The sequence below is a fragment of the Prionailurus bengalensis genome, chromosome F2 (genome assembly GCF_016509475.1).
Source record: "Prionailurus bengalensis isolate Pbe53 chromosome F2, Fcat_Pben_1.1_paternal_pri, whole genome shotgun sequence".
Classification (NCBI taxonomy): domain Eukaryota; kingdom Metazoa; phylum Chordata; class Mammalia; order Carnivora; family Felidae; genus Prionailurus; species Prionailurus bengalensis.
In genome coordinates this window covers 82394334-82416450 of record NC_057353.1, presented here as the reverse complement: position 1 = coordinate 82416450, position 22117 = coordinate 82394334, and the positions used below count along the sequence as shown (strand labels likewise).

Below are 22117 nucleotides of genomic sequence, written 5' to 3'. Positions count from 1 at the left end.
TTCCCCTTGCCCAATCGGCGGCCGCGACGACTCCAACGAACAGCAGCGCCAGCCAACCAGAGAGCGAGGAAGGCGGGCCCCGCCGACCAGGCCCCGCCCGCGCGACCGCGGAGTCCCGGGGGAATGCGGTCGCCCCTGGCAACCGCCCGGCCCGACGCCGCGCGGCCGGGCGGGGCGCAGACTGCGCATGCGCCACGGCGTGCGCTCAGCGAGCGGAAAAGTTAGGGAAAAAGGAAAAAAGCAACTCCCAAAAGCGTCCGGCCCGACCTCCCGGGCGCCTGCGTGCTCGGCTCCCTGAGCCGACTCCGCAGGCTTGCACGTCGCCGGCTCGTCCCGCCCCCAAGGCAACAGCGGCCCTCCGAGGAGCCTGTCCAGCGCGTTGGCAGTGGCGGGCTCAACGGGTTCGCTGCAGCCAGCGCTGGTGCGAGTCCTCCAGCGACGCCGCTTCCCTCTCCGCTCAGCAGGCGCGGCCCGCCGGCACAGCTCGCTGCCAGAAGCTGCCTTCGAAGCGCTCCCCGGAGCCCGGCCCCCGCAACCTGCTTCCACAAACGACTTCGAGAACCAGCTCGCCTCCAGGACCAGCCTGGCCCGCAGAGACGGCCTGCTTCCGGAGCCTGCCCTCCCTGCGGGCCGGTCCGATTGGTGTACCTCCACGCGGGGCCCGGGTCACTGTGGGACCCACTCAGAGTTCCTGTGAGGCTCCCCTCACCTAACGACACCCCCTTTGTAGGGGCAGGGACACCGTGCATAAGCAGGAACCACGCCAGTGTCCCTCGAGGCCCTCCGAAGTTCCAGCCTTCCCGTCCAGGTCCCCGCTGCTGAGCCGCGGGCTCCGTCTCCCCCCCCACATGCACGCGCGGGAGCCTGCGCTCCGCAGAGCTAAACCCTGTAACCAGGCCTCTTGGCCTGCCCTGGCCATCTCATGCAACAACAGCAACAAAATAAGGCGGGTGACAACTTGAAGGAATATAAAAAGTAATCCCAGAATATTACCTGACTCAGCTGTGCATTCTTTTTCATAGCCGTCATAATGTAATCAGATGTCCTGGCATCTTGACCCCGGGGCAATTATAACTTGATTCTATCAGGAGGAGAGAGGTGAAGGAGGAGGAAGACAGGCCAAATGGAGAGGACAGGTGGAGATGCGGACATTTCGTCCTCCGAAGTCCCTGAGTGACGCCTAAATCAGGCAACAGTGCTCCAGACGCGGAAGCATGTCGTTCAGAACTGTGGGATTCAGCACCAAATCACCAACTCCAAGAGCCACGAGGGGCTGCGGCGAGAGAGGCAGCCGGGCGCCCCGGAGGCTGCCGTTCCGCTGAGTGGTTCTGGCAGAACCATATGCCTGGTGGAACTGTGCCTTCCATAGCAAAGCATCCCCGAAGCCTGTTTTCTAGGGGGTGCAGGCTTAGAAACTGGCAGCCAAGAACATCCAAAGTAAAACATAACCATTTGCAAGTGAAGAGACATTTCAAACAAGGTCTGAATAGAAAGTTAAAGCACAAGCTGCACGTTACAAAGTACCTACAGAGTAAATAACAGTATATAAAATGTATGGAACAAACCAAAGGAAATTCTGCAAACTTAATTGGGTTTATTGCCTGTACACAGGTGTGTGTGTATATGTGTATGTGCATATACGTACATACATGAAATAAGTTAACCAAATCAAAAGACGGTACAAACAGGAAATTACTAAAGATTAAAAGTTGACCTCAGTCACATAACAAACAAGCTGAGTGTTTGGGAAAAAACAAAGTTGATAAATCCTTGAGAGGCCCGATCAGCAGCAAGGAGAGGCTGTATCAACCAGGATCCACTTCTGACTCCATGAGATCGGAACACAGTTGTTTAGCTGTGGACGTTTAGCTGTGTTTAGGGGTGAGATGTTTCTTATTTTTCCCCAGATCATCGTTCAGCAAGGGTGGTGGAGGCCCCAGGGTGTGGCCACAGGGTCTCCACTCCCAGGTTCCTCCAGTTTGCTTTCAGCCTCACAACAGAGACCAATTGTTCCTCCTCAGAGCTCATTTCTGTGTTCCAAGGAGGAAAGCAAAACATTCCCCCAGCTCCCCTAGAACTTGGTCACATGGCCACACCTGCCACAGGGAGGCCAGGAGTTCCAGCTGACACACTGTTGTTCCAAACACAACCAGGCTGTCACTCAGGACCACGAGCCGTGGCTGCCTCGGAGGGAAAACACAAGTACAGCACATTAAGAAAGGAAAAAGAACACTAACCAAGCCTCAGGGAAGATTTTACAAACTTAGAAAACACCATGAATGTCAACTGCAAGGTCTGGAGAAATGGATGTATCAAGACTTAAGTGATCAGAGTTCACCCGAGAAACGGGAGCAGACAAGAAGAGACCAATAGCACAGACTCTAAACTGCTAAAGGGGACACAGACTCTGACAGCTTATCCAGTCTATCCAGTCTGCAGACAGCACGTGTCGCCTGTCAAGGGATGCCGGTGTCCTTGACTCAGCTTGCCGGGCTAAAACGCCAAATCTGATGAAAAGAAACCACAAGACACCGTGGATGGGTTTCATCAACAAACGTAAGCTGCAGACTTTGTTGATGGCCTGGCCCCATCCACGTGCCCCACCCGTCGTTGTCGTTGCCAAATCTCGTGGACCACCTCCTTAGTGAAGCCACGTGCTCCACGGAAAGATGGCCAGTCTCAGCCCCAGAAGGTGTAGACCACTGGTGTATAAACGAAGGGTACTGGAACCATGGCGGTGGGGGAGACACTGTCAGAGGCTGGGGACATTAAATGCCCTGCAATGCCTGTGCACACCAGTACAGACTCACTGTCCCGAATGCCAGTAGAACATAGTGATCTGCAGAGGTCACCCTAGGATTTCAGCCAGTGATTGATCTGCGCCCATAGGCTTAGGATGCAGTTTTGCCCAGTTGGTCAAGAGGGGAGTCTTCAGGGTACTCCCTGGAGAGGCCCATGGGAGGAAGCTGTCATTACTGGGTGCAACGCCCAGAACCGTGTGGCCATCTTGCGACCGTATGTCCGCAGACATACTGAGGGTGGCAGAGAACTGGGGCCCTGAGACTCCTCTGGTTTCCGATTTGCTGACATAACCAATCTTCTTTTCAACCCAGTTGCCGCAAGTTGGGCTTCCTGATGTTTAAAGCCAAAGGTGTCCTCACTCAACACAGATATACAGCTTGAATATAAATAACAGCACATCAGGTCTGGCAGCGTGTTCATGCTTAATGCTCCATGACCAAGTAGGTCCCACATCAGGAACCCGCCAGCCGGGGTGATCTCACCAGCAGATGAGCAGAAGAAAAGCTTGTGCAGTAATCTCCATGTGGCCCCTTAAACATCCGCACAATTCAGCCACTATTCTACAAAAAATTCTAAGTAAAACGGGAGTGAAAGGGGCCGCCTAAGTTTGAGAGGCGATGCATCAAATGCAGATAATGAGTACATTACATATTGAAATCTTGAAACCATCGACATTTAAATCAGGAACAAGATTTGAATGCCTGCTACTACCCCTATTCATCTGAGGTTTTTTGAGTTCTCAGTTAAGGAAATAATGCAGTAAAACAAAATCTTAGAGAAAGGAGACACAATTATCTTTATATTCAGAGAACATGGTTGTGTAATTTGAAATGCCAAGAAAATCAACTAAAAGAACTATTAAAACTGATTAGAGAATTTGGTAAGGTGGCTGGTTTTTTAAATTTAAGTTTATTCATTTTGAGAGAGCGAGTGTGAGCACGGGAGGGGCAGAGAGAGAGAGAGAGAGAATCCCAAGTGGACTCGATCTCATGAACCTCGAGATCATGACCTGGGCTGAAATCAGGGTCAATTGCTCGACTGACTGAGCCACCCAGGTGCCCCGGTGAGATATCTAGTTTTAAGCTAACTATATGTTATGGACTGAATTGTGCCCCACCCCCACCCCCCATTCATATGTTGAGGCCTGAGCCCCAATGTGACAGTGTTTAGAAGAGGGCTTTGGGGGAGGTGATTAGGGTCAGGTGAGGTTGTGAGGGTGGGGTCCCACAGCAGGATAAGTGCCCTTATAAGAAGAGACACCAGGGGCGCCTGGATGGCTCTGTCGGTTGAGTGTCCGACTTCGGCTCAGGTCATGATCTCACGGCTCATGAGTTCGAGCCCCACGTCGGGCTCTGTGCTGACAGCTCAGAGCCTGGAGCTTGCTTCGGATTCTGTGCCTCCCACTCTCTGCCCCAACCCACTCGCATTCTGTCTCTGTCTCTCTCAAAAATAAACATTAAGAAGAGACACCAGAGTTTGCCCGCTTTCTCCAGAAGGCAGGCACACGGTGAGAAGGCAGTTGTGTGCAAACCAGGGAGAGAGCCCTCACCAGGAACTGAATCAGCCAGCACCTTGATCTCAGACTTCCAGCCTCCTCCAGAACTGTGAGAAAATAAACTTCTATTGTTTAAATCCCCCAGGTTGTGGTATTTTGTTATAGCAGCCTGAGCAGATTAAGACACTATATAAGGACCAATTGCTTAAAACACATACACACATACAAACACACACAGCTAGAAATAGAAATCAGGAATATTTTCAGTCACAAATGTGACAAGACTATATGATGTCTAGGAACAAATTTAGTAAGAAAATTACATGATCTACAAGATGTATACAATTTTTACTCAGCAACATAGAACCAGACTTCAATAGTGTTTGGACATACTGTGCACCTTGATGAAAATACGCACTACTGTAAAAATGTCCCTCTCCCCAAAGGTGGCTTAAAGATTCAGTGTGAACAAGTAAAGTACCAACGATGTTAGAAGAAAAGGGGAATAATTTTAATAATCTCAGGGTTGAAGGAACATTTTACATCAAAACAGAAAATCCAGATACCATAGAGGAGAAGATTCGAAGATGGGACAATTTAAGACTTAATATTTCTATATAACAAAAGACATCAGGAAAAAGTGAAAAGACAAAGAAGAGATTTAAAAAAAAAAAAAACGATCCACGTGTGACAAATGGAAGTGAGAGCCCCAAGTGAAACAGTTCCTAAAAACTGCTTCAAAGAGTCAAAGGTAACCGCAGGCAAAGTGAGGAAAGGTTATGCGTCCATCCGTGTCCAAACAGGCGAGCAGACGCCACCCTGGGTATTTCAAAAAGAGGAGACTGAACACGGCCACCGGTCTGAAGCTATGGGACAGAGTGGGGGCGCTGAGGTGGAAGGTGGGGCGCCCCAGAGCCCGCAGGCCACGGGTTCCAGGACCCCATGTCCGGCCGATGACTCACCAAAACAAACCGCAGAGTAACACGTCTGTGGGGGAAAACCCCACGTTAGCATTTTAAAAAGAAAGACAAGGAAGAACGCTCCAAATACACCTCTTTGGGGAGCCGGCAGAATCGGCAGCTGAGTCTGGCTTCCTCAGGCCCCCGGGCTCAGGGAGATGACGGGTCTTCTCCCTACACACGTCTGTATTATTGGACTTCTCTGAGCAAGAATGTACTACTGTGCTTTTGAAGTTAAAAAAAAAAAAAAAAAGATGGGGTGCCTGGGTGGCTCAGTGGGTTAGGGGTCTTGACTTTAGCTGAGGTCATGATCTCATGGCTCATGGGTTCGAGCCCTGCGTCAGGCTCTGCACGGACAGCTGGGAGCCTGGAGCCTGCTTCGGATTCTGTGCCTCCCTCTCTCTCTGCCCCTCCCCCGCTCGCACTCCGTCTCTCTCTCTCTCTCTCTCTCAAAAATAAATAAAAATTTAAAAAAAAAAAGACTAGAAGGTAAATGAAAGAATGGAAAGTGAGGAAGTGGAAACTTTTGGTGTGAAAAGGCAGGCAAATGGCGTTGGTCATTAGCGGAGGGGGACGCGGGCCACCACGGGGGTTTTCCACGGATGGGGACAGGAAGTGCTGAGGGAGTCTGCCTTACACCCGGGTACAGATACTTGGCAAATACGAGCCCAGTGGACTCTTGATGTGAACATGAACGTTCGGACTCGCAGGCCGGGAGGAAACTCAGGCTCCTTCGCGAGCTTCTGCAAGTCCCAAATGAGGACCGGGCTGTCCGGAAACGCAACGGCCCTGCAGCAGGAAGTTGAAGGCTGGACCCTCGCAGGGTCTGGCACCTTCTGCACACACCAGCCCGTCTCCTGGGAGGGCCTGGCCATGGGAAATGCCGTAAGTGAGCTACAAATGCGATCGGGATGTAGTGGAGAAATACGATGAAATCAGCTAGCTGTTCTAGAAAACCCTCACCTGGCCTGGACTGGGCTGCTTCGATGAGTGTCTCTCCCCTAGCAGGTGCTGAAAATTTTGGGTTTGGGTTTTTTCGGTTCGATCTCCAATGACAAACAGGTGGTGGCACTTAAGTGACTTTCTTTCCTGTCCCCAAGTCTCAATTAGGTGGCAGTGCTGCCGCTGTTTGTTTACATTTGCATTTCTCCAGAATGGGAGGCGGAGGAGTCAGGCTTTGGAGGCACAGGATTGGGCAGAGCCGGATAGTTTAATTACGCGTGTCTGTGTTCGCAGTCGTGGCCGAGACTCTGGAGTGTGGGTGCGCACCTGTACTCGGAGAGCACACGACATAAATTGAAAAACAAATAACAGTAAAGCACGAAAAGAACATGATATACTGCCGTGCGTGCGCCGCTTGTCTGTGACAAATGAAGTAACAGGCTGCGTGGGACCACAGGAAGCCTTAATCAATGGCAGTAATAGCCACCGATGCATCAGCGGTGGGGGGGTCGCCGAGGGAGGCTGGCGAAGAATCAACAGAACGTGAAAAATGAATTGTTTGTAAATACTATCAACAATTTTGTGTTTGTGAGAGAGCCATTCATCATTTGGAAACCACCCTTAGTAAAAGATGCACCTGGCTTCCTGGTGAGACGGTGCCATCAATCCCACCCGAGTCGCGGGGCCAGCTCAGGGCTGTCAAAGGCCCCAGAGAACAGACACACGTATTTATTCTTATTTGAAGACACATTGAGAGGCGGTTGGAGGGGAGCGGGAAGAGCCACTGAGGACCGGCTTGCAGTGGGCACAGTATAAAAAGCCCTTTGGATGGGGCGCCTGGGTGGCGCAGTCGGTTAAGCGTCCGACTTCAGCCAGGTCACGATCTCGCGGTCCGCGAGTTCGAGCCCCGCGTCGGGCTCTGGGCTGATGGCTCAGAGCCTGGAGCCTGTTTCCGATTCTGTGTCTCCCTCTCTCTCTGCCCCTCCCCCGTTCATGCTCTGTCTCTCTCTGTCCCAAAAATAAATAAACGTTGAAAAAAAAAAAAAAAAGCAGCCCTTTGGGAAGCGAGAGAACTGAAAGCCCCCTTCTTCGAGGTGCCTTCGTGAGAGGGGGCTCTGTGGGCACTGAATGCCCACCACACTCTAGAATCTTCACAGGCCACGTCTCTGCCCTTTCCCTTCTGGACATAAAGGTGCTGGGCACGCACATGGGGAGGGAGGGAGAAGTCATGTTCTGGGCAAGGAAGGTGACTTGCCTGCCGGCCTCTGAGGAAAGGGGAATTTTGGGGGATGAGGCCCAAGGAAAGCGGGGCGACAAATTATTGTTCTCGTAAACTTGGCAGAGCGGCCTGGCTCCACGGGCACTGTTCTGACCACTGTGGGGAACTCTCGTCCTCAGAACAGCGCAAGCGAGACCCCCAGGGCTGGCCCCGAGCATTGCTATAGGTAGTTGGCATTTACTGGTCTGACCACAGGCCGGCAGCGGGAAGCACCTGTAGGTCTCCCGCCACTGAGCCCTCGCCATAACCCTCTGCAGGGGATCCTACTGCTGAAGAGCCGCCTTGGGCCGGGAGGAGCTCTGGAGGGGCAGAGGACAGGAGGGGGGCAGGCTGCTGAGCTGGAGCCTGGGGGTGAGGCTGCGGGCAAGCCCCGTGTGGGCATCTGTGCTGTGCAGTCACCAGAGAACAGTCCTGGGCAGAGGGCCGGCTGGTTCACCACAGGGTCAGCAAGAGGGGCTGCCGGGACCGAGCCCAAAGTCAGCCAGCGACGGACGCCTCGTCTCATGCGGGTTGAGGGATGAGGCCAGTGGAGACCTTGCCAGTGGACAAAAGGCTGCCCTGAGCGAGATCAAAAGCGAGCTGAAGGGGAGGAAGTGGACACAGGGAATGAACACATGGCCGGGAGTTCTACTGTAGCGGGAGCACAGGACTGGCGTGACACCGGGTCATAGGGTCGGGGTGGGCCATATGGCCGGCCGGCCTTTCACACAAGTACCGACAGTCTAACCATAGCACAGAAGGCAGAGGAAAGACACAGGCCTGGCACGTGCGGCGTTGGGAGGGTACAGGGGCTCCCCGTGGACTGTTTCTATGGGTTGCTGGTAGAGGGAGCAAGGTCCCCCACTGACCGTGGGCTTGGGCGGGGCGGGGGGAGGCAGAGGAGTAGCAGGGGGGTAGGGCTCTGTGGGTGGGTGGGTGGTTTGCAGGGGTGAGAGGGCACGGGCCGGCCAAATGTTGCCCTGGATAATGACTGTGCCACACTGATAACTCGTGATATGTAGGGAAAAAACCCTTAATTCCAAAAACTGTGATTCGTTTTGTGACCTAAGCCAGAAAGATTCACATTCTAGATGGAGCTTACTCTGCTGTCACTGCTGAATACCTCATCGTCAGATAGTTTGGGAAATAATTTATAAAATATTTTTGACATCTGCCCAGCCAGTCAACTGACAACAAGGCGTCTACCCCAAACCTGGGACCACCTAGACATAGCTACCCTCAAAAATATACATCATCAGAAAATATGCATCATTTATTTACCAAGCAAAAAAGGGGGCATTATTCAGTGGAACCAGAGCTTCCTTCTCCCTGAAAACCTGTTTCTATTTTCCACGTATGACTAATTTTTAATCTTAGTGACTGAGCGGTAATGCCATTGTCACTGATGCTGACAATGGGGTTTTTTAAGAAGCATATGATAGATGTTGCCTTCATGGTATCCTTTTTTGGTTATTGTTCCTGTGGCGCTCTGAATAGAATGAGTTCAGCCTCCGTGGGGCCCGAGCAAATCCAGGCACAATTGTAGATTAGATGCCATCTTTATGCAAAGCTTTGGGGGCACACACTCGGCCGGCAGCGTGAGGCCAGCACCACGACAGAAGGCTTCCGTCTGGCCATTACTCACCAAAGCAGGAAAACAGCTATTTACTTAACGTCCATTTGTTCAGAAGGCAGGTAAACGGCATCTTTAATCATCTCGAACGAAGGCACTAGAACCTATAAAACAATCAAACTGTAACGCAAAAGAAACCTGTCCCAGCCTCCTCCGTATTTTTTCAGGTGGTTTCCCGTGACGGGGGTCTCAGGGTCAGAAGACCGCCCTAGTCTGCCAGCCGCGCAACCGGAACCCTGCACAGCGCCCTCAGCTCCTAGTTTCCACCTCCCTCCATCCTGGGCTGGCCACCTCGCTTCGGTCTCCCACGGGACCTCGGCTTCCTGCAGGCCTCCCTGCCCGGTGCGCCGTCTGCCCACCAAGGCCCAGTGACCTCTCAAATGCTAACGTTAGGATATTGTTATATGCTCCCGGACCCGCTGGTGCGCCCATACTCCTACACAGACACACACGCCACCCCGCGCAGCCCTTCCCCTGCAGGCACGTACAGGTGCACCCGCCCAGGCCGCGCATCCTTAGCACCGGCTGTTCCCCTGCGCGCCTTCCTTCCACAGTCACGTGTGAGCGCCTTCGCTAGGGCCCCTCTGGGCCCACGAGTCCGTGCCCCAGCGGAGGGTGAGTGGGGGCCAGCTAACCCTGGGGGCGTCGCCTCCGTCCTCCCCAAGCCCCCTGCACCGACCAGCTCGTCAATACCCCGGGGCCTGGCCTCGCCGCCCCCGGGGCTGCTCCCTTGCCCGTGCTTCCCGGGCCCACCTCCCAAACCAAGCATTTGCACAAAGGCCGTGCTCCTGAGGGAACCCGGCCTCCGCTTGCACGCCCGGCGCGTGGGCGCACCCACAAGAATCACCCCATCATCGGCCGGCCCTGGCTGTGCCCTGTGCCCACAGCTCCCCGTCCGCCAGGCGTCCGCCGTCGCCTCTCCGGGCGGCCTCCCCACACTCAGTCGACCCCGCTGTGTGTTTGGGGTGCTCCCCTCCTCCCAAACCCCGCAGAACACGCTCATCTGCCTCCCCGCCCCAGCTGGCGGCCCGGCGCCCAGCACACCTCGCTCCTGTCGCGCGCCCACCGCACCACGTGGGCCCTGGCCACCGACAGCGCCTCTGTGAGCTCTTCTCCAACACTTTCCCATTTGGCGTGCAATCGGCCAAAGCCCCGCGTCGTCTGCGCTCCTTGAGTGTCTGAAGCCGAGCGCGCGCGGGGCGGAAGGCGTGAGGCTCCACCGCAGGCCTCTCCCGTGCCGCCCACCGACGCGCGCATGCGCCCGCCAGCCTTCCCAGAGGCCCCCCCACCGCAGCGCGAGGCGTGGCACGTGGCGGCGGTAGGGGGCGGGGGATGGCAGCTGCGCACGCGCAGAGGTGAACGTCGTGGCTGCGCTGCCCCGGGAGTGTGTCCGGTCGTTTTGGGGGGGGGGGGGCGGGGGAGTCCGGGAACCCGGAAGAGCCGCAGGGGCGGTGGGACCCGGTCCGTGGGCGCAAAGGGGCCCAGAGGAGGCCCGACCATGGCCTCAGCGAGCTGTTCCTGTTGCTGACCTCGTTCCTCTCGGTGACCCCGGCCGTGCCCTCCGTGACCGTGCTCCCCTCTCGCACGTGCTCCTTCTGTTCTGCGAGCTGCCCTGCCCGCCCGGCCTCCTGCTCCGGCCCGGCCCTTGCCCTGCGCCACGCCCACCGCGCAGGGAAAGCGCCTGGGCCAGCCCTGGTGGGGTCGGGGGAGGGACATCCCGCTTGTCCCCAAGGGCTGTCCTCCCTCTTGGGGAGATGCTGTGGATGCGCTCACCCCTCCCCCCCGTTCCTCTACGCTAAAGTCTTCCTGCCCAGCTCCCGGCCTACCTTAGGGGGCTCCTCACCGCCTGCCTTCAGACCTGCCCTCCTCTTCGTCACTTTGCTGGTAACACCCCGGAATCTTGTAACACATTGAGTTTACAGGGTTTTTTTTCCCTTTTCTTTCAGTCTGATGCGTCTAAATCGGTAAGTTCTCCGCTAGAGTTGGTAAACGGGCTCTTCGCAGTGGAGTGTATGCCTGCATTCCCAGGACTTGGTTGTAATATTTCTTTAAAAAATTTTTTTTTAAACATTTATTCATTTTTGAGAGTGAGAGAGACAGAGCATGAGCGGGGGAGGGGCAGAGAGAGAGAGAGGGAGACAGAATCCGAAGCAGACTGCGGGCTCTGAGCTGTCAGTACAGAGCCCTGCGTGGGGCTTGAACTCACAGACTGTGAGAGCATGACCTGAGCTGAAGTCAGACACTTAACCGACTGAGCCACACAGGCTCCCCAAGACTTGGTTGCAATAGTTAAAACTACAAGCGTGAGGGGGCCCTTGGGCGGCTGAGTTGGTTAAGCGTCCAACTTCGGCTCAGGTCATCAACTCGCTTTCGTGGGTTTGAGCCCCATTGGGCTCTGTGCTGACAGCTCAGCACAGTCTGACTTGGGATTCTGTGTCTCCCTCTCTCTCTGCCCCTCCCCCACTCGCTCGCTCTTGCTCTCGCACTCTCTCTCTCTCTCCCAAAAATAAACGTTAAAAAATTTTAAGCAAAACATGAGCATGAAGACATATAACCCCCCAGGAACATGCTCAGGACCTGTTAACTGAAACTGTTCCTAGAGAGATTAATATAGTAACGGGGGTCAAGATCGAATGCCATCCGTGGACTGTCAGGTCCAATACAGACCTTGTGGGCGGCGTGTCTTTGCTCTTCTCTTGGCTGCGGGCCGACGTGAGGTTGCTGTTGCTGTGTTTTAGGTGTCGACTCAGCTGTACACACCATGGGCTCCGGGCATGACAGGTCATCGGACGTCAGGGCCACGTCAGCTGGCCCTCAGAGCCGACCTGTTGCTTGCCCTGGGGCCTTACACGATGCAGCCCAGCCTTGTGTGTTTTCTTACAGTTACAGATGAAGGCGGGGCCATGGGAGATGGTCACGATTCCAAGCTGTCTGGGTGAAAGATAAAGTTGCCCTCATGAGATAACAGAATAGTTTTGGGAAGAAAAGGTGGCCTTTGCGGGGCAGGTTGTGATTTTTGTTCACAAGCTGGCTTGGCTCTGGTAGTAGTTTAGTCTGATCGAGCCCCCCCTGCAGTGTCGAGAACGGGACCGGGGCAGCGTGTGCACACAGACACGCACAGGCGGCCTGGAGCAAGGGCTTTGGTGTCAGACTGGAGAAGGAGACGGAGGAGGTGATCTTATCACTTCTCCGTGCAGTTTCAGTTTCTTCCCATCAAAGACATTGTTTCAACGTTGGCTTTGCGTTTCTCCCCTTGGGAGTCACGTTGAAAGATTTCTTTGATTAAAGGAAGGAGAGAATACTGAACAGATGAAGCTAGAAACTCAAAGAAGTAGAAAGAAAAGGAACCAAACCCCCCAAATCAGGGAAGATGGGGGAACACCAGATTTGAGTCTTTTATTTGCTGTTACTATTTCATTTTTAAAGGCACAGTCTTCAGTATGTTACATTTTTTTATTTGGGTAGCCCCTGGGCCTTTCTTAGTTTGCATGTCATTTTGATCAATCTAAAACTAGGTACTTTGTGTTCGCTTAAAGTTCGTTTATTTCAAATTTCATAAGGTGCGCTGCTTTTCTGTGTTGTGGGTTGGGATTGGAATCAGTCCTAGGAGGGGTGGGTGTGGTTATTTGCCAGTGTGAACCCTTTTGGTGAGTTCTGAGGACCGGCAGCCACGGGCTGGGGGTGTCAGGGCCACCTGGACCTGATCTCACGTCCCAGGCGCCATATTTGGTCTTCCCAGGGGCCACTTTGGTGATGGTCCGCTTAGTGTTTTAACAGAAGTTCTAACTATTTATCATGATCCGGAAATGTTCCCAGTAAATGAATGTTATCTGTGGCTTGTAGCAGTGCTTGGAAAAAAGTACATTCTAGGGGCGCCTGGGTGGCTCAGTCGGTTGAGCATCCGACTTTGGCTCAGGTCACGATCTCGCGGTCCGTGAGTTCGAGCCCCGCGTCGGGATCTGGGCTGACGGCTCGGAGCCTGGAGCCTGCTTCGGATGCTGTGTCTCCCTCTCTCTGCCCATCCCCTGCTCATGCTCGCTCTCCCTCTCTCTCTCTCTCTCTCTCTCTCTCTCTCTCTCTCTCAAAAATAAACATTTAAAAATAAACTTTTTTTTTAAACTAAAAAAAAGAAACTACGTTCTCCATTTGGAAAGAAAATCCTGGCCAAGAAAATGGTATTATCAGGTAGGGTTTGTTCTCAGTCCCTTTCCTCTGTGGAGGGGGGGCTACAGGGATTGTGAGGGGAATGAGGTAGGTGCAGTCAAAGGGGTCCTCAGTGTGGCCTTGGCAATGGAGTTGAGACCTGCACTCCCTGAGTTTACTGAGGCCTTGCTTTGACTCAAGCAGAAGTCAGAATCCAGTGGGATATAGAACAGTTGGTAACGACCGCTGCTTGGGGACTGGGTGTCAGTGCCTTGCACATTCACGTGACAGCTGAGACAGAGGCCTGAGGTCCAGCCCTCTCTTGGCTGCCCTTGGCCCTTTGTAGGGTTTTTGTTTTAAATAAATGATGTTGTCACAGTTTAATTGTGAACTTGGCAACAGTGTAGCCACATCTTTTTCAAGAGTAAAACCAAAAATGGTTTAAAAGGCACTAGGTGTCGTTGTTGCTGGCTTTCCTTTACCTCTCCTGTCTGTTTTCTCCCTCTTTCCTGTGTCGGATGATGGTGTAAATAGCTCCCTTTGTCCAGTGGAACAAAGGAAAAAACCTGATGGAAAAGACTGAGGTAGGTTTTGCTTTTGAAAAGCGTGGTGCTGTAATGAATACAGGGCTCCGTGACGGGATTTGTGTATCGCTTCATGGGGAAGGGAATGATGTTTTATATTTTTTATTTATTTTTTTAACGTTATTTTTGAGAGAGAGAGAGACAGGCATGGGTGGGGGAGGGGCAGAGAGAGGGAGACACAGAATCCGAAGCAGGCTCCAGGCTCTGAGCCGTCAGCACAGAACCCAACACGGGGCTCAAACCCACAAACCATGAGATCATGACCTGAGCTGAAGTCTGACACTTAACTGACTGAGCCCTTCAGGCACCCCTGGAATGAAGTTTTAGAATCAGGTAGTTTGGCTTGTGTTGTTCTAAATACATTTCCATTTTTTAAAAATCATTTTTATGATTTTTATGATTTTTATGATTTTAAAATCATGTTAAATGATTTTAAATGTTTGTTTATTTTTTAGACAGAAGGAGACAGTGCGAGTGGGGGAGGGGCAGAGAGAGAGGGAGACACAGAGTCCGAAACAGGCTCCAGGTCCGAGCTGTCAGCACAGAGCGGGGCTTGAACCCACGAACCGCGAGATCATGACCTGAGCCGAAGTCGGACGCTTAGTCGACTGAGCCCCCCGGGCGCCCCAATACATTTCCGTTTTTGAATGCAGCGCCTGGCCTTGGAATTCAGGAGCCGTTTAACGTGATGTTCTCCCTGAGCAGTGTCAAGTTGCATCTCCTAGTTGTCTGTAATCTGTCCTGGGGAGGAGACGGGCCGTTCCCTTCATGGTCTGCCATTTGCTGCTTCAACCGTGTCCACGCCGTGAGCGGCCTGGCCACCTCTCAGAGGACATGCGGGTGTGGTGGCCCTCACGGCCAGGCTGCTGATTTGTCCAGGTTGCAGGAACTGGGATTGTTACGCTGAAATGATCCAAATGCTAGACGTTGCTGAAATTGCACAAAGATGCCTGGCTGGCCAAACAGAAATGCGTGTGGCCCACATGTAGCTCACGGGCCACGGTGTTCGGCCGCTTGCTGCGCGTGGACGTGGGATTTCTCTCTGTGCCTCATGTTCTGTCCCGACTCTTCTTGTTCTCTCATGGAAAATGGCAGAAAGTTCTGGAAACCTTCATTTTGTGCTGCTTTTAATTGTGATAAAATTTACATAACAGAAAACTCATCACTTGAACCATCTGCAAGTCTCCAGTTCCGTGGCAGGAAGCACATCTGCAGTCTGGTGTCACGACCGCCTCCGCCTGGTTCTGGAACCCCGTGTTACCCGGAACAGAAACCCCACACTCCTCTCCCCCGCCACCGGCTCCTGACAACCACTTACCAGCTTTCTGTTTCTGTGAGTTTGCCTGTTCTGGATATTTTACAGAGTGGATCTACTTGTCCTTTCGTGTCCACGTTCTTTTGCTTGTCGTGTGTTTGCGATTCACCCACGGTGCAGCGTAGATCAGTACTCTGTTCCTTTTCGTGGCTGAGAATATACCACTTGTCACTTTCCCGTTCGTCTGTTGAGGAGCGTCTGGGTTGTTCGTCCTCTGGGCTCTTGTGGACGTTACTGCCGCGAACATTCACATACAGGTGTTTATTTGGACACCATGAGGTGGAGTTGTGGGTCTCGTGGTGATTCTGCATTTGCCTCACGGAGGAGCTGCCGGCTGTTTCCTAAAGTGGTTCCACCAGTTTTCATCCCTACCAACGGTGTGCAAGGAATTGTTTTCTCTACACCCTTGACAGCACTTGTCACTTTCTGTCTTTTTCGTTCCCGCCATCCCACCGGATGTGTAGTTCGGGGAGCGGAGGAGTGGCTGCGTATGCCTGGCTCGTGTTTGGCGGGTGACCTGGTGCCGGGTCTCCCCCGACGCGGCCCCACTGGCGCGCGTGTTTGGGTGGCAGTGAGGTGACGCCCTGTCACCTGCGCAAGCCATCGCACCTGGTCCTCTCTCTGTCTGGTCTGGGGTCTGTTCCTGTATATATTTTCTCACTCCGATTATTTCTTTAAAAGTCACTTTTGAAGGAGCGTTTTCTAAACCGATGCTTTCCCGGCAGGCATAGTGTTGATGGATCACTCTGCTGTCACTCCTCCTGAAGCCCCAGGAGGTCGGGACAGAGCGGCTTTTGTGGCTTCCCTCTTTGTGCTTCGACTGGGGCTGGGCTCATAGATTTGCTCTTTACCAGACATTCGTAAAAAGAGAACAAAGTCCATTGAAAAGATTGGAGACTTCTACAAGACTTTGAATCTTTCCCTCTGTTTTTGAAACGGCAGCTTGCTGAGTGAGCAGCAGATCCATATATTTATGTATCAGTTTGTGTTTTGTTTTTACTTTTTATTTTTGAGAGAGAGAGAGCACGAGTGGGGGAGAGGGGCAGAGGGAGAAAAAGAATCCCAAACAGGAGTGATGGGAGGCTTGATCCCATGACCCTGGGGCATCATGACCTGAGCTGAGATCAAGAGTCAGACGCTCAACTGAGCCACCCAGGCGCCCTCAATTTGTGTTTTCGGTCGGCACAGACCACCAAGCCAGTGAAGATAAAAAGCCATCCGGGAAAAAAAAGCCACGTAAGCATCCTGAAGCGTGATTCTCGTGGCCAACTTTGTAAGCGTCACACGGGGCGTGATGGTGATTCTTGCGAATGCGAGAAGGCAGGGGATGAACCTAGTAGAGACTCCTTCGTGAAGTAAATGGGTGGAGCCCGGATGGGGGTAAGGAACGGTGTTTGTGCCTGGGGTGGCGGAGCCTGGGGGTGCCGTGCGGTTGAAGCCGGAGGTTGGTCGGGCCACTCCTGGCAACGGCCACGAGGGCTCAGACACAAGCCGTTTTCCGAGGCCGCAGCAACACCCAGCCTCGGCTCGTGTGGCGCGCCGACAGGGGCGCTGTGTCCCGTCGGGTGCGGTGGGCACTGCGGGGTGGCGGTGGGCACTGCGGGGTGGCGTGTGCTCTCTGGACCCCTGTCCCTCCCTGTGAGCTCCAGCAGGTGGCCCGCCGGTGTGTTCCCTGTGTTCTGGGGCCGGGGTGCAGGAGGCCCTCAGTGGACATGAGGTGGTCCCCGAGGACGGAGCCCTGCAGGCAGTGCCGCACAGCACCCACGGAGAGAGCACCACGGCAGGTAGACGCAAGGCAGGGATGGGGTGAAAATGAAAAGCAAACGAGAAATCATAGGCCAAGCATCGGGAAGGAAAGGGCCGCAAGGGCTTGAGGAGGAGCCCTGGGGCAGGGCCTCGACCTGACGGGGCGGAGGGCAGTGCGGAGGAGGCGCGGTGCGGGGGGCCTTCTCTGGGAGTGAGGAGCTGACCGCAGCCTGCCGGAAGAGCAGAGATCGCGGGGAGGAGTGAGACAGGTGGGAGGAGGGCGGAGGAGGGGTACAGGAGGGGTGGTGGGGGGAGGCGGGGCGGGGCGAGGGAGGAGCACTGGGGTGGGGGCGGGGTGGGGCAGGGTGGCGGGGTGGGGGATGGGGCGGGGCTGAGGGGAGGTGGGGGCGGGGCGAGGGAGGAGCGCTGGGAGGGGCGGGGTGGAGGGGAGGTGGGGGCGCGGCGACAGAGGAGCGCTGGGAGGGGCGGAGGGGAGGTGGGGGCGTGGCGAGGGAGGAGCACTGGGAGGGGGCGGGGCGGGCGAGGGAGGAGCGCTGGGAGGGGGTGGGGCGGGGCGATGGAGGAGCACTGGGAGGGGGCGGGCGATGGAGGAGTGCTGGGAGGGGGGTGGGGCGAGGGAGGAGCACTGAGAGGGGGCGGGGTGAGGGAGGAGCGCTGGGAGGGGGTGGGGCGGGGCGAGGGAGGAGCGCTGGGAGGGGGCGGGGTGGAGGGGAGGTGGAGGTGCGTCGAGGGAGGAGCGCTGGGAGGGGTGGGGAGGAGGGGAGGTGGGGGCGCGGCGACAGAGGAGCGCTGGGAGGGGCGGAGGGGAGGTGGGGGCGTGGCGAGGGAGGAGCACTGGGAGGGGGCGGGGCGAGGGAGGAGCACTGGGAGGGGGCGGGGTGAGGGAGGAGCGCTGGGAGGGGGTGGGGCGGGGCGAGGGAGGAGCACTGGGAGGGGGCGGGGTGGAGGGGAGGTGGAGGTGCGGCGAGGGAGGAGCGCTGGGAGGGGTGGGGAGGAGGGGAGGTGGGGGCGCGGCGACAGAGGAGCGCTGGGAGGGGCGGAGGGGAGGTGGGGGCGTGGCAAGGGAGGAGCACTGGGAGGGGGCGGGGCGAGGGAGGAGCGCTGGGAGGGGGTGGGGCGGGCGATGGAGGAGTGCTGGGAGGGGGGTGGGGCGAGGGAGGAGCACTGAGAGGGGGCGGGGTGAGGGAGGAGCTTGGGAGGGGGTGGGGCGGGGGCGAGGGAGGAGCGCTGGGAGGGGCGGGGCGGAGGGGAGGTGGGGCGTGGCGAGGGAGGAGCGCTGGGAGGGGGCGGGGTGGAGGGGAGGTGGAGGCGTGGCGAGGGAGGAGCGCTGGGAGGGGCGATGGGGAGGTGGGGCGTGGCGAGGGAGGAGCACTGGGGGGGGCGGGGTGGGGCGGCGTGGAGGAGAGGCAGAGCCCACGCCCACCCAGGCCGTTGCGTGGGTGCGGAGCACTGTCAACGTCCAGTGGAGGGAACCCTACCTGCCGGCGGTAGGGCTGTGGGGAGGCGTGAGGGATAACTACAGAAGGTTCTAGTGGAGGCGCCGCTCTTGAAATGAAGGTTTTGTGGCTCTGCCTGGGTTGGGTCGGCCTGGTGGCGTGCACCGCCATCCCGCAGTGGCGCATGAGCTCGCAGGAGGGCGACAACAGCATCACCGGCCAGGCGAGGTACAAGGGGCTGTGGATGGACTGCGTCACGCAGGGCACCGGCGTGTCGAGCTGCAAGATCGGCCACACAGGCCACCTGATGGCGGTGTCCCGGGCGCTGGGCTTCCTGGCCACGCTCGGACACGATGGGCACGAGGTGTGCAAGCTGCAGGGGAGAGGATCAAGTGAAGAAGGCCCGGGTAGCCATGACGGAGGCATTATTTTCATCTTGAAAGGCCCTGCTGCCTCCAACAGGACAGCTTGTTCTGGCGTGGCCACCAGATTGTCACAGACTTTTTTTTTTTTTTTTGAGAGAGAGAGAGGGCAGGGGAGGGGCAGAGGGAGAGGAAGAGAGAGAAGCTTAAGCAGGTCCCAAGGCTAACACAGGCTCGATCTCAGGACCATGAGATCATGACCTGAGCTGAAATCAACAGGCAGGTGCTTAGGGGCACCTGGGTGGCTCAGTCGTCTAAGTGTCTGACTTTGGCTCAGGTCATGATCTCGCATTCGAGTCCCGTGTCGGGCCCTGTGCTGACAGCTCAGAGCCTGGAGCCTGCTTCGGATTCTGTGTCTCCCTCTCTCTCTGCCCCTCCCCCCACCCACACTCTCTCTCTCTCAAAAATAAGTAAACACCAAGAAAACCCTTTTTTAAAAAAGAGTCAGATGATTAAGTGAGTCACCCGGGCACCCCTGTCACAGACTTTTATAAACCGGTGTCCCCCCATGAATGTTAGGTACAAGCTTCGTCCTGCTGTCTTCAATGGCTGGGTGGGGTCTGCCCTGGTCATTCTGGGAGGTGCGCTGCTCACTTGCTCCTGTTCTGGGAGTGACAGCAAAGATGGGTACCGGGTACCCCGCTCCTACCGTAAACGCAACTCTGCCATGCGGTATGTGTGAGCTGGGACCCCTGGCCCGGCCTGGCAGCCTATGGTGTGCCCAGCGGGTACCTGAAATGACCTGGGGCAGAGCTCAGCCCGTGGGCAGGGTGCGGAGCAGAAGCCTCGTCACCCCTGCCCTGCACACCACGTACAGTGCCCCTGGGGGGTTGGGTGAGGGAGACACAAAGAGGAGAGGCTGTGCTTTTTATACAGGAATAAAAAGGTATGTTTTGGGGGGAAAATGGAGTGTAGGTACCGGCGAACCACCACTGATGCACCTGTTCCGTGGCTGCATTGCTTCTGGCCAGTCCTTGATGAGCTCCGTCCTGTTACGATCTTTCAGTGAGGAAAGCACAGTACACACGATAACACAGGACACAATTCACAATACAAGAAGAAGGGACTTGCTGAAGGTCACATGGCCACTAAGCAGAGGATCAGACGGCGGCTGCCAGCAGCCACGTGTGGCTTTGAACCCGAGATGTGGCCGGTCCCCATGGAGCTGCGTTGTGGGCGTAAAATGCATGCTGACTTCGAAGACTCACTAGGATACAAAGTATGAACTAATGCATCAGTTTTTTATGTTGATGACACATTGAGATGACATTGTTTTGGGTATATTGTTTAAAGTTAAGCATGTTTTAAAAATCCCATTCACATTCTTTTGGCTTCTAGACCATTTAGAATCCACATATGGCTGTCACGTTTGTGCTGGGCGCACCGACTCACACCCCGTGAAGGTGGGCGGGGGGCCCTAGTGCAGCCGTGGCCTTCGGGGTCCCAGCAGTCTCCGTGTCTCTTGGTATGGGCTCTCGCCTTCAGCAGCTGTTTGGGGGACATGATGTAAATATCCTGAGCCTCGTTTCTTTCATCTGCGGAGCAGGGTCAAGCGTGAGGGTGCATGTGAAGGGCTGTGGGGGGTGAGGGGTGTCTTTCGGTGTGCAATCGATTGCCTTTCCCTGACGGCTGAAGACGTTGATCTTTTCATGAGCTTGTTGGCCATTTGTACATCTTCTTTGGAGAAATGTCTGTTCAGATTCTTTGCCCATTTTTCATCGGCTTATTTGTCATTGTGGAGACATAATAGTTACATGTTTTGGACACTAGACTCTTGCCAGATAAGGGATTTGCAAACAAAAGCCCTGTGAGTTCATTCCTGGACTCAGTTTTGCTCCGTTGATCTGTGTGTGTGCGTCCTGATGCCAGCACCACACTGCCTCGACTACCGAAGCCTTGTAGTGTGTTGCGAGGTCAGAATGTGTGGGTCCTCCGACTTTTTTTCTCTCAAGATTAGTTTGGCTCTTCTGGGCATCTTGTATCTGGGTTGTCAGTTTCTTCAACAATTTGGGGATTGGGGTGAGGACTGGGTCACATCTGCAGATTGCTTTGGGGAGTGCCGCCCTCTTAGCACAATGAAGTCCTTCCGCCCCATGAACGTGGGATGAGTTTCCATTTGTTTAGACCTTCTTTGGTTTCTTTCGCCAGTGTTCTGTAGCTCTCAGTGTGTAAGTCTTTTGCTTCCTTGGTTAAATTCATTCCTAGATATTTTCTTGTTTGGTGATACTGGAAGTTGAACTGGTTCCTAATTTTCTAGTTGGGTTGTTTGTTATAGGCGTAAACAGACAAAACCGACTTTCTTGTGTTGACCTTGTACCCTGAAACTCGGTTGAATTCACTTACTAGCTCTAATAATGTTCTGATAGATGTTTTTGGGTTTTCTATGTACACCATCATGCCACCTGCAGAGAGAGTTTACTTCTTCCTTCCCAACTTGGATACCTTTTATATCATTTTCTTGCCTATGTGCTCTTTGGTGAGTGTGATTGTTTTTTTATCACGAGTGTGTGGGATTTTGGCAGGTGCCTTTTCTGCGTCTGTTTAGAGATCTTACGGCTTTTGTCCTGCCACACTGTCATTCGTAGTCTGAACTTGAAAGCACAGTGACCTCAGCATTCTGATGATGGAATGGTGGGCCTTTGCTAGAACTGACTTCTGGGTTTTAGAAGGACGGCAGGGGAGAATGTGTGCCAACCTTAAATACGCCTGGCACACGGTGGGCTTGCGTGTCCGGCCAGCGGCTGCATGGCTCCTTCTGAATGGTGACCGCCACCAGGGCCTGCCTAGGTGCTGAGAGTCAGCTGCACAGCCGTGTGCCACAGCTTCCAGACGATAGGTGTCAGTGGGGACGGCAGAGCTGGAGGTTGCTGAGGGTGTGCAGGTGGGCTCGCGTCCACGGTGAGACCGGGCGTGCCGTGCGCTCTTGGCATGGACACCCGCACGTGTGCTCTCGCTGAGGTCAGCTGCCCGGGAGGCTACCGCGTTTTATGGGAAAGCATTGGACCGTGAATGTACAACCAAAGAAGTTTCCCAAAATAACTTCTTCAGCACCTGGCCGAAGGAGGTGGTGCAGGTGGCCGTGGCAGCCGTCCTGGACCCACCACACCAGGGCTGGGTGCCATCGGCTGCTGCCTCTCGCAGCCTCTTGACCTCTGAGGCCACCCGGCTTTCTCAGGAAGGCCTAGTGCTCTTTCGACGTCCCCCTGACTGGCCACTGTCTTTCAGGGGCGCTGGAGAAGCAGGCAGAGGGCGTGGGGCCACCTTGCTTCAGGTGCACCTGTGAGAGTGGCCACGGCTGCCACAGAGCGGGGGATCGCAGGAGCCCAGGAGGGGCACTTTCTGGCCCCCGGAAAACGGAAAG

The 22117-nt window shown here is 55.1% G+C and overlaps 1 pseudogene; it reads left to right on the top strand.

Moving 5' to 3' along the window:
• The first annotated feature begins 18330 nt into the window (after positions 1 to 18330).
• On the top strand, positions 18331 to 18853 carry LOC122495887 (annotated as a pseudogene).
• The last annotated feature ends 3264 nt before the right edge of the window (positions 18854 to 22117 follow it).